The following is a 5843-nucleotide window of genomic DNA, read 5'->3' on the forward strand; positions in this document are numbered from 1 at the left end:
GTCCCATCTGCTGAGTTTTTGCTCTTACACTTGCATGTGGTTTTCATCTTCTCCACAAGGTGGCAGGGTTGCACTGAAATGTCAAAACAGGCTATCCCACCACATGCTTTGCATACACATTTTTCATTTTTAATTAAGAGTAACCACAATGTGTCTTGAAGTAACTTCTGCTGCTAACATGCTTGCTGGTGTGGGGATAGCATGGTTACCCTCTCATCACTCAGAGGACACACTTGTGTGGCCGTCGTGAAGTAATGAGTTGAGCAAACCGCGCAGACCAAAGAAAGATGCAGGCGGCCCTGAGAATATGTGGGAAAAGGCAACTAAAGGGGCCACAGATTACATTTTAAAAAGAGAATCTGTGCCCTGGTGACAGCTGATGTAAATGTGAGAGTACACCATGCTGCAAGATTAAGTGGTATGCCTCATAAGGGAAACTCTGAACATGGACTGCTCAACATGTGAAAACATTTACAAATCAGATTTTTGGTGTGATGCATATAGTATGTATACACCTAATTTATTTTTCACATGTAGTGGATTGTGAGTAAAATTTAGAAAATGAGATCTCTGACGAGTCCTTGGGGCTTTCTCTTGTGCTAGTGTTCAGCCTATACATGAAGACCAGTACCACGCTTGGTTAAGCTATACAGATCTAGAGCACAATGTTTTATTTAACTCAATACTCAGGAAAATCCAAATAAGCATATCAAATACCAGTTTTGCACATTTAACACATTGTAATCTTGAATGATCCTCCTATTTAGAGAAAAACACCAAAAATGGGAGACTGAGCCTAGACTTTAAACTATTAAATAATTTCAGGTGATAAACTCAGAGCTGCAGGTAACCCATCAGCCATTGCACTTTTGCCCAAACTGCATCTGAAGGAAAAAAAACAACCCAAAGTCATCTTAGAGTGGAACTTTTGATGAATGAAGAGAGTCTGCAATGTGAACTATAATTTTGCTAAACTACAGAACAAAAAGCGGCATCCAGATTTAGATTGAAATAAACGTTTCCTTTGCCAGTCAAAAATGAGTAAAATAAAATTAAACGGGCTTGGAATAAAATGAAAAAGTCATAATTTCAGTAAAGACTGATTGAAGATGAAGGAAAAAAAAAACATTAAAAATGCCTTATAATTACATTTTCCAAACCATTATTTTTCTAAAAAGCAGTGGACACATCTATAAACTGACTTCAAGATTTTGGTACGTACTGTTCTACAAGCTTAGAAAATAGAACAAGCCATTCAGTGCAGGTACATTTCTGGGCCAGACAAAAGCCAAGATGCCCACACATAAAAAAAACAAAGCTTTATAACGTCATTCACACACCGAGAAATTAGATTTTCCTATTTAGAGGCCTTAGTCACACTGACTTGTGAGCTTTATTCTCATAAATAATATCTGAAATGATCAGATCGCTACAGATTTTTTATGGTAGAAGACCTTTTGATGCATTTCCAGAAGCCTCACTCTGTCAGTTGTTGACCTTCAATTGGTTGTATTCAAAAGTGACCTAATTATTAAATATGGTTCACTTGTGTGTAATACAGACTAAGTATAAATGTAATTGTTCTATGAAGGCTTTAGAGGTTTGTTAGAGAACTTTAGTAAACAAATGGCATCATTAACAGAAATCTAAAGCAGAGTTAGATTAGAAAACAAAATTCCAACAGCATGTCGCAGAGACCCCTGTCCAATCTCTAATCAGAAGATAGAAATATTATAGCATAACTGCAAACTAAAATGGACATGGTCATCCTGATAGGCTTGGCAAAGAGAGAAGCAGCCAAGACCGGTAACTCTGGAAATCTCTTGACAGGTCAAGGATTGGTTTGTCCTAATAAAGTCTGAAGACATTTTTTTCTAAAACGTACCACAATCCATGAAGATTACACAGCAAACATTTAAAAATGGATAATCTGGTAAACTGAGAGGAAACCGGAACTTTTGCTTTGCGTGATAGAAAGACTAACATTGCACATAAGCCTTACAAAATGATTCCTACAGTAAAATAAGATGGCAGCATCATGCTTTAGTAATGCATATTTTAAGCAGAGCTAAATACTAGAGTTATGGGGGGAAAAAATAAACCGAAGTGCAGGTCTCCCTTTGAACAAGAAAATAACTCTTAGCATACAGCCTGAGCTATAATGCAATGATTTAGATCAAAACATGTTTAATTGCAATGAAGTGCCGAGACGATCTCTATCAAATATGACTGAGCTTGAGCCATAATGTATGGGTAGCAATTTTAGTGTACCGATATGCAAAAAACAGTAAAAGGTGGTTCTACCCTATTCTGTCTGGATTACTGAATATACATGGACATCAAAATCTTCAGATTTTTATTTTTTAAAATAGACAACAACAAAAAAAACACTGTGTGTTAGTTTATCACAAAATCTGAATGAAATACAATTCAATTTGTTGTAGGATGACAAAATCATAAGAGTTTAGAGGGTTGTAAATCTCTGCATGGCACTTTATGTGAATGTCTGCATATTTTCCATCTTAACATTGAACTGTTACAATCTTTATGCTCCCTTTATAACAAAGCTAATGGCTGATCTTCAGGTATCTAATAAGGCCTTAATGTTTCTGGCACAGCATTAAGAATCATACCCAATATACATTGAAATTTGAGCAAATCTATGACTATCATAACATAGCAAGAGTGCATCACTTTTATAGATATCCTCATTCAGAGAATGTTTCAAAAACCTCTATCTCCAGTACAAAATCCCTGAAATATGACTTTAAATAAAGATGCCATGTCTATGCAGGTAATATTTCAATATCAGGTTATAACACAGTTTTAAATTGCATTTATTATTATTATTTTTTTTTAAATCTTCTAACATTTTGATGATGCATATATGCATCATCAAATGCAATGCATCATAATTAACCTCTCTCTGCACTCTTTGCTTTATAGTACCAGCCTACATTCTTCTACAGCCAGTTAAAAGGCAAAGCATTATGAAAGCCTGGAGAGACGGCAGTGGGGGTGAGCATGTCATTTGAAAAGGCACTTGTTTATTGTTGGAGAGCATGTATTTATTTCATGCCTCCACAGATTGTGGGTAAGGGCAGAGCTAGCTCGGTTTGTGTAATTAGAGAGGTGGAGAGAGAAAGCGTTCTGCCGCAGAGACCTGCTTTCTCAGATAGTCCTTTGATTTCTCTGGGAGCCCTGAAGAGCACTCTAACTCTAGCCCACATCCCACTGAACTGTGAACCATTTGATCACGAGCAGGAGCACCTGTCTGTCGTAGTTTGTTCAATCCGATACGTTTAGTCTATATCGCAAGTTAAACTGGATGCATGCCACACACTCTGCGCTAGTTTAAACCTTAGCATCTCTTTTCCTTCTTCTCCGTCAGCCTCGGATATCCCTCTGATCTGGGCCGCGCTAATAGGGGGTCTGCTCTTCCTGTCCGGGGTTTAACAGTAAGGGAGGGACCACCACATTGCCACCCAGTGGCACCATCTCCAGGACACCCAAACATGTCTACTACAGCTTCAAAGAGTACACACATACAGTTATTTGGTATGTAATTACTTTACACGCTGCTGTCTGGAAATCTGCATACAGCTAAGTGTTTATAATGGTTGTGCCGTATGTTTAAGTTCCTACCTCCCCTGTCATAATTGCCATTTTTCATGTCTATGAATAAACCGTGCTGCCCCAGAAAGGTGCCCACTGAGGTTTGCTTGAAAACAGAAATACAGTTTATCAAAACAACAGCCTGACGCCAACATTGGCCATGGAGCTAAATTTGTCCAAAATCTTCTAAAAAAAAAAAAAAGGTGACTCACAAAACAAACAAACATGTTTCAAGCACCTCTGGAACAAACCGTAGACAGGTTAAGACCTTTAGGTACAGTGAAAAAGTAGGATTTTCGTATAAGTGAATCTTGACCTGCACAGATGAGTTAAATCTTTATGGTCCATTCTCAACAATGAGAGTTTATAGAGCTGTTGCATACCTCTGGGCCGGGGTGGTAATGCATATTCTCATCTGTCACGTTCACCATGGCTACGGTGAGGCTGCTCCTATTTTAAAGTTGGTGGTTTGTGGCCGTCCCAACAAGGAAATATCTACCCTGTGGCCTTTGGAGCTTCTTTAAGACACCAGGAACTTAGAATTTAAAGCTATTCTGGAAGCAGAAGCCTTCCTGTTGGTTTAATTTACACATGTTTCCCCTAAAGTTGTGCAACACTCTGAGGGTAAAGCTGTGTAAAGCATCATTTTAGACTATAGGAGGAGAGAGGTGTAAGTGGCTTAAATGTGAGAAAATAAGTGTTATATAAAAAAAGACATGTTATTTTAGACAAGTTCTTAACACCCTTTTATAAAAAAAAGAAATCAATGAGTGTTGCTGAAAAATAATCTCTGGAATGCAACATTTAAGAAGTCAAATTGAGGCAATTAATTTAATCAGTTACGGCATATTTTTACAGTCCAGTTTTACAATAAATTCTGAAAGCATACTTTTGTATAAAGTGTCTTGCAAAACACTTTTATTATATTTTGCAATAAAATCCACAATACTGAATAAATGTTATTCTTATTCAATAGAATAAAGTAGAGTATCACTGTGAAAATAAAATAAATAATTTTTACATATATTTCTTACAAATAAGATCTGAAATGCCTGTCTTTACTCTGACTAAGTAAAATTCGGTACAATCATGCTATGTGTATGTATATATAAGTAAAAACTTTCAGCAATTTAAGATGAGCATAAAAAAAAAAATTAATTGATGACACTTATGGCTGTTATTTTGCTGGCTGTTACACACGATCTGAGCATCAGGCAGACAGTTTTATGGCAGCAGCCTGCCTCACGTTTTAGTGTGTTAACCATAAAAGTCTACATGACAGAAAGAAATCCAGAGAAAGAGGAGGTGAAAGAAGCAGGGAGGGATATATGGAGAAGGAGGGAAGAGGGGAGGATTGACTGAGGGGAGCATTTACTAGCCACACTCATTCACACAGTCACTTTCCCCCTGCTAGTGACTTTCACCACTGCAACTTTTTGCTGCCTACCAGGTGAGTGAACATTCATACTAACCATATTGATCTAATAATATTTCCGTTTTATCCTTTTTTTGAAATTCTGATTGTAGTTATTTGCATCTAAATACGAGCTCTTCAGCGTGTGGGTGTAACAGGTGCTTTAAGGGATGAATTGTGGACAAAAGATGCTAACCTTCTATTTCTTAAAGGAGATCTATTTTTTGTCTTTAAATCTGACTGCGGCACAAAAAAATGCAACTTTTTTCATTTTATAGCATTCTGTAGCAGCGTCTAATCTTTAAACTGGATTATGCATATTGTTTCCTTTGGATGGCTTTGCCCAATGTTTTGCTTGTTGGTGGTTTCTTCTTTTGTAATTTTATTCTAAAAATCACACCCACCCACATATTTTAGGGCATTTTTTGGTCCATGTGTTTTTCTGTGGCCTGTCTTGTTTAAAAGTAACTCTCTCTCTCTTTCTCACTCACTCTACCTCACTTGTGTTTGTGCTGAAACACTTGTTCAGCCCCAGGTTAAAACCTGCCTGGCGTATTTCTGTCTGGTTAGTTTGCCTTGGGGGATGTTTACTTACCTTAATTACCTTATGAAAGTGAGCAGCTGTACCTTAAATTACATGCCTGTGTTTGACACGAGGGGGAACGTGCTTATTTGATATTTAAGGCTTCCACTACATCACTGTTGGACCAAAGGCTTAGCAGTAGTGAATAAAATCACTAACCTGGAAAAAGAAAACAAGGCAAAGCAAGTCTTATCTCGCTGGTTGTCGTCAGATAAGAATTATGTCTGAGAA

The sequence above is a fragment of the Xiphophorus maculatus genome, chromosome 22 (genome assembly GCF_002775205.1).
Source record: "Xiphophorus maculatus strain JP 163 A chromosome 22, X_maculatus-5.0-male, whole genome shotgun sequence".
NCBI classification, from domain to species: Eukaryota; Metazoa; Chordata; class Actinopteri; order Cyprinodontiformes; family Poeciliidae; genus Xiphophorus; species Xiphophorus maculatus.